The 9669-nt window shown below is 56.2% G+C and overlaps 3 non-coding genes across 3 annotated transcripts in view; all 3 read right to left on the reverse strand.

Moving 5' to 3' along the window:
- The window catches only part of LOC145654714 (28S ribosomal RNA), a 4149-nt gene extending 3562 nt beyond the window's left edge, over positions 1 to 587 (reverse strand). The window contains exon 1 of the ribosomal RNA XR_014120920.1: positions 1 to 587. This exon is cut by the window's left edge and continues 3562 nt beyond it. This is a non-coding gene — a ribosomal RNA (28S ribosomal RNA).
- A 616-nt stretch (positions 588 to 1203) lies between these two features.
- LOC145654698 (5.8S ribosomal RNA) lies at positions 1204 to 1357 on the reverse strand. The gene has a single exon (XR_014120904.1). It is a non-coding gene; the product is annotated as a 5.8S ribosomal RNA (ribosomal RNA).
- Positions 1358 to 2239: 882 nt separating this feature from the next.
- Positions 2240 to 4078, reverse strand: LOC145654703 (18S ribosomal RNA). The gene has a single exon (XR_014120909.1). It is a non-coding gene; the product is annotated as an 18S ribosomal RNA (ribosomal RNA).
- Positions 4079 to 9669: the final 5591 nt, after the last annotated feature.

The following is a 9669-nucleotide window of genomic DNA, read 5'->3' on the forward strand; positions in this document are numbered from 1 at the left end:
CGAGACCCGCGCCGCGCGGCGGCCCCGCCGCCCCCGACGCGACCCCCCGAAGGGGGAACGCCGGGGGTTTGGAAGCGGAGCACACTCGCGCGACAGGGACGGCCTCACCGCCGGGTTGAATCCCCCGGGCAGACTGTGCGGACCCCACCCGTTTACCTCTTAACGGTTTCACGCCCTGTTGAACTCTCTCTTCAAAGTTCTTTTCAACTTTCCCTTACGGTACTTGTTCGCTATCGGTCTCGTGCCGGTATTTAGCCTTAGATGGAGTTTACCACCCACTTTGGGCTGCATTCCCAAGCAACCCGACTCCGAGAAGACCGCTACCCTGGCGGGGCTGGGGCCATTTACCGGCCTCACACCGTCCACGGGCTGAGCCTCCATCAGAAGGACTCAGGCCCCCGGCCCGCGCCAGGAAGAAAACAGACTTCCATACGCCACAATTCCCCTCGCCCGCACCCGGACGGGGGATTCAGCGCTGGGCTCTTCCCTCTTCGCTCGCCGCTACTGAGGGAATCCTTGTTAGTTTCTTTTCCTCCGCTTAGTAATATGCTTAAATTCAGCGGGTTGTCTCGTCTGATCTGAGGTCGCTCCCGAGTTCGCTCTGGAGGGTTGCCCAGAAGCGTGAACACCGCCGGGTTAGGGGACGAGTCCCTTTTCACCCGGGCTAACGAGGACACAGGTCGGGACGTCACGGACGTGCCACGGACAGGTCGGCCCGTAAGGAAAACGCCAGAGGCAGAGCCACCCGAACCCCGACCCCCCCACCCCCCCCACCGGGGGAGGGGGGGGGGGAACGCATGTAACAACAACCTCCCTCCGCTCGCGCACGTAACGGAACAGAACAGACACCTTTCCGTGATCCGCCTGCGCAGGGGGTGAGAAAAGAAGCGAAAACGTGGGCAGCCAAAGCGGAGAGAACCCACCGGCAGCCACGCTCGCTTCTTTCTCGGGCGCAGGGGACCACGTTCCTGGCCAGGCCAGGAGCGGAGCCGAAACGAACCGAAACGAACCGAAGCGGGGGAGGAGAAGCTTGTGCACGGAGAACGGGCACTCAACCGCAGCGAACCCACCGACCGGATCTCACCGAGACAGCGACCGGGAACCGTCTGCTTTTAGGAAGACGGAGGCCAGGGGGCACCCCCCCACCTACGAACCTCCAACCGCGGTCCCGCCTGAGAAGGCAGGTCCGACAGATAGGAATAGCGACCCTCAGACAGGCGTAGCCCCGGGATGGACCCGGGGCCGCAATGTGCGTTCGAAATGTCGATGATCAATGTGTCCTGCAATTCACATTAGTTCTCGCAGCTGGCTGCGTTCTTCATCGACGCACGAGCCAAGTGATCCACCGCTAAGAGTTGTACTCTTTTATTTCAGGCTCAGTTTAGGTCTTTCACCACGACTACAAAGACAGGTTTAAAAGGTTTCACCAACCGGTCAGGCGCCCCCGTCTGCGAGTGTTGAAACGGGCGCGGGGTTGCGCTTTGCCCACACGCCCCACGTGGCAGACGAGTCAGTCTTTGAACCGCGGCCCTCCGCGCCCGCCCCGTCCGACCCCTCGAAAGGGGTGGAACTCACGTAGCGTGGGCCAAGCCCTAGGTACCTGCCGGGGGTCCCCCTGAGACTCCTTTCTGAGAGAGAGAAGCAGGGGAACCGGCTGCGCCACCCACCACCACCACGCCCCAGGACGCCGGTGGGCGGACGAACACAGGAAGGGCCATGGCCTGCCCCACGAGGAGCAGCGCTCGCAACCCCCCCCGGAAAGTCCGCTCGTCAGCGAGCAAGGGGACGGGGATGAATGACAAGGACAACAAAATAGGAAAACCCCTCGCGGTGGACGGAGGCAGCGGCCGTGCGAGCGAGAGGGAGGGCGCGGGACGGACCCGTACGACCCGCTCGACTCGCAGGCGCTTCTCCTGCCGGCAAGGTGAGGGGAAACCGGCCTTCGCCCGACGAGCGGGGACGCCGAGTTTTTTGAACGACGCGTCTCTCGCGCTGGAACCCAGAGAATACCGGGGCCTGCGGGGGGGGGGTGCTGAAGGACGACGCGGAGGAAGAGGCGGAGGACGAGGAAGGGGTGGGAGGGACTAGGCTCCTCCTTTATGCCTTCTGTCCAGCCTGACCTGCAAGCGACCACGTGTAACAGCAACCCCGAAGACCCTTTCGACCCTGGGCCCCGACGCGGGGGGACGGCGAAGTCGAGGGGGTCGGGAGAGGAGGCACGCCGGACAGCGTTACCCGTTAATGATCCTTTCGCAGGTTCACCTACGAAAACCTTGTTACGACTTTTACTTCCTCTAGATAGTCAAGTTTGATCGACTTCTCGGCGCTCCGCCAAGGCCCGCGAGGAGCCCCGGCGGGGCCGATCCGAGGACCTCACTAAACCATCCGATCGGTAGTAGCGACGGGCGGTGTGTACAAAGGGCAGGGACTTAATCAACGCGAGCTTATGACCCGCGCTTACTGGGAATTCCTCGTTCATGGGGAATAATTGCAATCCCCAGTCCCCATCACGAATGGGGTTCAGCGGATTACCCGCACCTCTCGGTGTAGGGTAGGCACACGCTGATCCAACCATTGTGGCGCGCGTGCAGCCCCGGACATCTAAGGGCATCACAGACCTGTTATTGCTCCATCTCGCGTGGCTGAACGCCACTTGTCCCTCTAAGAAGTTTGACGCCGACCGCGGAGGGCCGCGTAACTATTTAGCATGCCGGAGTCTCGTTCGTTATCGGAATTAACCAGACAAATCGCTCCACCAACTAAGAACGGCCATGCACCACCACCCACAGAATCGAGAAAGAGCTATCAATCTGTCAATCCTTTCCGTGTCCGGGCCGGGTGAGGTTTCCCGTGTTGAGTCAAATTAAGCCGCAGGCTCCACTCCTGGTGGTGCCCTTCCGTCAATTCCTTTAAGTTTCAGCTTTGCAACCATACTCCCCCCGGAACCCACAGACTCGTGGTTTCCCTCACGCTGCCCGGCGGGTCATGGGAATAACGCCGCCGGATCGCGGGTCGGCATAGTTTACGGTCGGAACTACGACGGTATCTGATCGTCTTCGAACCTCCGACTTTCGTTCTTGATTAATGAAAACATTCTTGGCAAATGCTTTCGCTTTCGTCCGTCTTGCGCCGGTCCAAGAATTTCACCTCTAGCGGCGCAATACGAATGCCCCCGGCCGTCCCTCTTAATCATGGCCCTGGTTCAGGAAACCCACAAAATAGAACCGGAGTCCTATTCCATTATTCCTAGCTCAGGTATTCAGGCGAGAAGCGGGCCCGCTTTGAACACTCTAATTTTTTCAAAGTAAACGCTCCGAGCCCCGTCCGGACACCCAGCCAAGGGCATCCGGGGGGCACCGGGAGACAGGGTCTGAGACAGGCGGTGGCACGCCTCGCGGCGGACCGCCAGCCCACTCCCGACATCCAACTACGAGCTTTTTAACTGCAGCAACTTTAATATACGCTATTGGAGCTGGAATTACCGCGGCTGCTGGCACCAGACTTGCCCTCCAATGGGTCCTCACCCATGGGTTTAGGATACGCTCATTCCGATTACAGGGCCTCGAAAGAGACCTGTATCGTTATTTTTCGTCACTACCTCCCCGTGTCGGGAATGGGTAATTTGCGCGCCTGCTGCCTTCCTTGGATGTGGTAGCCGTTTCTCAGGCTCCCTCTCCGGAATCGAACCCTGATTCCCCGTTACCCGTGGTCACCATGGTAGCCGACTATGGTACCATCGAAAGTTGATAGGGCAGACATTCGAATGAGACGTCGCCGCCGCGGAGGGCGCGCGATCGGCCCGAGGTTATCTAGAGTCACCAAAGCGGCCGGGGGGCCCGAGCCCCCCGGATGGGTTTTGGGTCTGATAAATGCACGCATCCCCCGAAGGGTCAGCGCTCGTTTGCATGTATTAGCTCTAGAATTACCACAGTTATCCGAGTAACGTGTGGAGCGATCAAAGGAACCATAACTGATTTAATGAGCCATTCGCAGTTTCACTGTACCGGCCGTGTGCACTTAGACCTGCATGGCTTAATCTTTGAGACAAGCATATGTTACTGGCAGGATCAACCAGGTAGTTTGCACCGTGGTCTGGGATGAACCACGAGTGACATCCGCCTCCCCTTCCGGGGGCTAGGAAGCAGCGGGTTGTAAGTGCGTGCGCCGTCAGGTCCAGACGCCATACAGGGCTACCCAGGACAGCTTCCGCGGCCAGTGTAAACGTGCTCGCGCACCGCCCTCTGGCCTTCGGACGCCGACCTCTCACCTTGATGCAAAGCTGTCCCATCCGGTCATGCCCGCACCGTACCCCGTCCACCTCCTCCGGAGGTGCGGACGGCCGACTCCAGGTGCTTTCGGCGTTCCCTCTCTTCACGCCGTTTTGATTTTCGTGGGCCGCTGGTGGGGGGACAAGGGAAAGACCTCGTCGAATTCCCTCCCCCCTAGCCTCGCTCAACCTACGTTTCGTGATGTAACCAAGAAGAGTGATTCGTGGGCCCAGGTAGGTTTGAAGAGGAGGCCAACAAAGCAGGGCACTCCCTTCCTCCCAAACCACAGACACCAGTATAGGACAACTGAGTAGACAGACTGGCCGTCTGAGTCTCCCCCAGAGAGTTCTGGGATGGGTTACAAATAACCCCCACCCCCCATCAGAGGCTTGACCCGCTAGAACCAGGGAGGATCTGTCAAAACCGCTCTCCACATCAGAAGTTCTGGATCAGCCGGGGCTGGTCGGCAGACGTCCACCTAAGGCCGTGGCCTAACCCCGTGTGGGGGGATAGCGCTCGCACCCGTACACGTGGACACCCGCTCGTCAAATGGCTGGCTCCTCACTTACCGTAGGGGGAATGGTTTGCCTACCCCTGGCGGGTCTGGTACTCCACTCTACCAAACAAGGAAGCAACACACCAATAGACCCCTGCAACACCGGGCAGCTTTGGGCAGTGTCACTACACTCCTCCTTGTTCTTCACGTTCCTTCCGTGGTGATTTTTTTTTTTTTTTCGTGGCCATTGCCGTGCATGGCTTCCCCATCGCTTTGCATGCTCTCCATTGCCTCGTGCTGCTTCACCATTGGTCTCACCTGGAGACCGAAGCCGCTCTCCCAGTAACCCGATGGTACCTGGCCAGAAAACCCCGTGCCCGATTTCATCTAGGACAAGGGCCAAACCACAGACCGTGCCCGTCCAGGGTCAACCCCTGGTCGGACAGGCCTGGTGGGTCGATACCATGGATGTGGCAGGCCGACGAGAATCCACTGGTACATTTACAAACACGCCCACCCTGGTGGCATGGCTGTACGACCCATCGTCGAAGCACGCTGCGGCGGACTGAGCCATTGGATCCAGTTGCCTGGGCGTACACTCAGCCCAACAGACGCACTCGGGTCGGGGAGAGCAAAGCAGACTGTGTGCCTGGATGTGCCCACTTCCATAGGGGAATCGGCATGATGGTTCACTTAACCCGAGGAGGGCTCCCCTCGCGGGATAAGCACCCCCCTCGGGGGATGGGGGGGGGGGGGGCATCCAGAGCACACCACTTTCCGGTAGGGGACAGGCGTTTGATCATGTGTCCGAGGGAGAGCTCCCCTTGCCGGCCGAACACCCCTCGGACTCCCCTTGGGCTTCCAGAGAACGCCACTGGATGAATTTAGTGCTTGGACCCCATTGATTCTCTTTGCTCTCCCATATACCCGACGGGACCTATTTGCAAAACCCCGTGCCAACCAGACCTCCAGGAAGGGGGCTGGCGGCTAACCATGCCCAGCAGGGTGCACCCTGGTCGGACACTTTGGGAGGGTCGAGAGCCTGGAAGTGCCACCCGGGGGAGTAATTCTGATTTCCGTTTTAATGCACTCAGGGACAGCCCGAGGACCTCTGTAGTGCACCTGAGGCGGACTGAGCCGTCGGGTCCAGGGGTCTGGAGTTCGGAACCTCCAGGGTTCACCTGGCTGTTCTCTTAGCCCGGCAGGGTGCACCCTGGTCGGACACTTTGGGAGGGTCGAGAGCCTGGATGTGCCACCCCGACGAGTAATGAGTTTTCCCTTCGTATCTCTTCCGGACCAGGTCCGATTCGCACGAAACTCGCTGGGCATGGCCAGGAGCGCCCCCTGCTGCCCACGCCACCGTCCCCGCGCTTCTACTCCCGAGGGCCGAGGAGACAGCGAAGCGTGGGTCGGGTCGCCTGCTTCCAGGGTCTCCCTGGTACTCTCCAGTCTCCCGAGTCCATCGGGTCCGACCTCGTATTTTTAGCCCAGACGGGGAATGAGAAAGGGGCCCCCGACCGCCCGAGGGCGGGCGCTCGCTTCTCAGCCTAGGAACGTCCGATTCCCACGAAACTTTTACGCCAGACGTTCCTGGCAGCGAGCGCGTTCAAAGGTGACCCGCGCTGCTTCTCTCCTCCCAAGGGCCGAAGAGATATTCGTCTTCAAACCCGACCGGCCCTGTGTTTGCCGCCCCGGCGGTTTTAAAAAATCATAGCGTAAAAACGGTGGGTGCGCTTCGCCTGCCGCTTGGACAGCGTTAAACGGCAGCCCCGGCTCTTTCCAAAGGGCCCTCAACCGACTTTCTGCTCCCAAGGAGCCCAGAGATATGAAACCGATAAATCAAAACCCCGTGCCAACCAGACCTCCAGGAAGGGGGCTGGCGGCTAACCATGCCCGGCAGGGTGCACCCTGGTCGGACGCTTTGGGAGGGTCGAGAGCCTGGATGTGCCACCCCGACGAGTAATGAGTTTTCCCTTCGTATCTCTTCCGGACCAGGTCCGATTCGCACGAAACTCGCTGGGCATGGCCAGGAGCGCCCCCTGCTGCCCAGGCCTGGCTCTGGGCCTGGGCACACTTCATTCACTTTGTACCTTTAAATCATACTACTACTACTACTACTACCACCAGAATTCCAGGGCCAAGAGGTCACACAGTCATACACAGCAAAGTAGCTCTGGGCCTGGGCACACTTCAAGAAGTTTGTCCCTTTATATAAGCCTAGAAATAGACTTCCAGGCCCAAGAGTTCAAACACATTCATGCCCAGCAAAGTAGCTCTGGGCCTGGGCACACTTCAATCACTTTGTGCCTTTAAATCATACTACTACTACCAGACTTCCAGGCCCAAGAGGTCAAACACAGTCATGCCCAGCAAAGTAGCTCTGGGCCTGGGCACACTTCATTCACTTTGTGCCTTTAAATCATACTACTACTACCACCAGAATTCCAGGGCCAAGAGGTCACACAGTCATACACAGCAAAGTAGCTCTGGGCCTGGGCACACTTCAAGAAGTTTGACCCTTTATATAAGCCTAGAAATAGACTTCCAGAGCCAAGAGGTCAAACACAGTCATGCACAGCAAAGTAGCTCTGGGCCTGGGCACACTTCAAGCACTTTGTGCCTTTAAATCATACTACTACCACTACTACTACTACTACTACTACTACTACTACCAGACTTCCAGGCCCAAGAGTTCAAACACATTCATGCCCAGCAAAGTAGCTCTGGGCCTGGGCACACTTCATTCACTTTGTGCCTTTAAATCATACTACTACTACCACCAGACTTCCAGGGCCAAGAGGTCAACCACAGTCATGCACAGCAAAGTAGCTCTGGGCCTGGGCACACTTCAAGATGTTTGACCCTTTATATAAGCCTAGAAATAGACTTCCAGGCCCAAGAGTTCAAACACATTCATGCCCAGCAAAGTAGCTCTGGGCCTGGGCACACTTCAATCACTTTGTGCCTTTAAATCATACTACTACTACCACCAGACTTCCAGGCCCAAGAGGTCAAACACAGTCATGCCCAGCAAAGTAGCTCTGGGCCTGGGCACACTTCAATCACTTTGTGCCTTTAAATCATACTACTACTACCAGACTTCCAGGCCCAAGAGTTCAAACACATTCATGCCCAGCAAAGTAGCTCTGGGCCTGGGCACACTTCAAGATGTTTGACCCTTTATATAAGCCTAGAAATAGACTTCCAGAGCCAAGAGGTCAAACACAGTCATGCCCAGCAAAGTAGCTCTGGGCCTGGGCACACTTCAATCACTTTGTGCCTTTAAATCATACTACTACTACCAGACTTCCAGGCCCAAGAGTTCAAACACATTCATGCCCAGCAAAGTAGCTCTGGGCCTGGGCACACTTCAAGATGTTTGACCCTGTATATAAGCCTAGAAATAGACTTCCAGAGCCAAGAGGTCAAACACAGTCATGCCCAGCAAAGTAGCTCTGGGCCTGGGCACACTTCATTCACTTTGTGCCTTTAAATCATACTACTACTACCAGACTTCCAGGCCCAAGAGTTCAAACACATTCATGCCCAGCAAAGTAGCTCTGGGCCTGGGCACACTTCAATCACTTTGTGCCTTTAAATCATACTACTACTACCAGACTTCCAGGCCCCAGAGGTCAAACACAGTCATGCCCAGCAAAGTAGCTCTGGGCCTGGGCACACTTCAAGAAGTTTGACCCTTTATATAAGCCTAGAAATAGACTTCCAGAGCCAAGAGGTCAAACACAGTCATGCACAGCAAAGTAGCTCTGGGCCTGGGCACACTTCATTCACTTTGTGCCTTTAAATCATACTACTACTACCACCAGACTTCCAGGCCCAAGAGGTCAAACACATTCATGCCCAGCAAAGTAGCTCTGGGCCTGGGCACACTTCAATCACTTTGTGCCTTTAAATCATACTACTACTACCAGACTTCCAGGCCCAAGAGGTCAAACACAGTCATGCCCAGCAAAGTAGCTCTGGGCCTGGGCACACTTCAATCACTTTGTGCCTTTAAATCATACTACTACTACCAGACTTCCAGGCCCAAGAGTTCAAACACATTCATGCCCAGCAAAGTAGCTCTGGGCCTGGGCACACTTCAAGATGTTTGACCCTGTATATAAGCCTAGAAATAGACTTCCAGAGCCAAGAGGTCAAACACAGTCATGCCCAGCAAAGTAGCTCTGGGCCTGGGCACACTTCATTCACTTTGTGCCTTTAAATCATACTACTACTACCAGACTTCCAGGCCCAAGAGTTCAAACACATTCATGCCCAGCAAAGTAGCTCTGGGCCTGGGCACACTTCAATCACTTTGTGCCTTTAAATCATACTACTACTACCAGACTTCCAGGCCCCAGAGGTCAAACACAGTCATGCCCAGCAAAGTAGCTCTGGGCCTGGGCACACTTCAAGAAGTTTGACCCTTTATATAAGCCTAGAAATAGACTTCCAGAGCCAAGAGGTCAAACACAGTCATGCCCAGCAAAGTAGCTCTGGGCCTGGGCACACTTCATTCACTTTGTACCTTTAAATCATACTACTACTACCAGACTTCCAGGCCCAAGACGTCAAACACAGTCATGCCCAGCAAAGTAGCTCTGGGCCTGGGCACACTTCATTCACTTTGTACCTTTAAATCATACTACTACTACTACTACTACTACTACTACTACTACTACTACTACCAGACTTCCAGGCCCAAGAGTTCAAACACATTCATGCCCAGCAAAGTAGCTCTGGGCCTGGGCTCACTTCAATCACTTTGTGCCTTTAAATCATACTACTACTACCAGACTTCCAGGCCCAAGAGTTCAAACACATTCATGCCCAGCAAAGTAGCTCTGGGCCTGGGCACACTTCAAGATGTTTGACCCTTTATATAAGCCTAGAAATAGACTT

The sequence above is a fragment of the Electrophorus electricus genome, unplaced genomic scaffold, assembly GCF_041902795.1.
Source record: "Electrophorus electricus isolate QZ-2024a unplaced genomic scaffold, ASM4190279v1 Scaffold146, whole genome shotgun sequence".
Taxonomy (NCBI): domain Eukaryota; kingdom Metazoa; phylum Chordata; class Actinopteri; order Gymnotiformes; family Gymnotidae; genus Electrophorus; species Electrophorus electricus.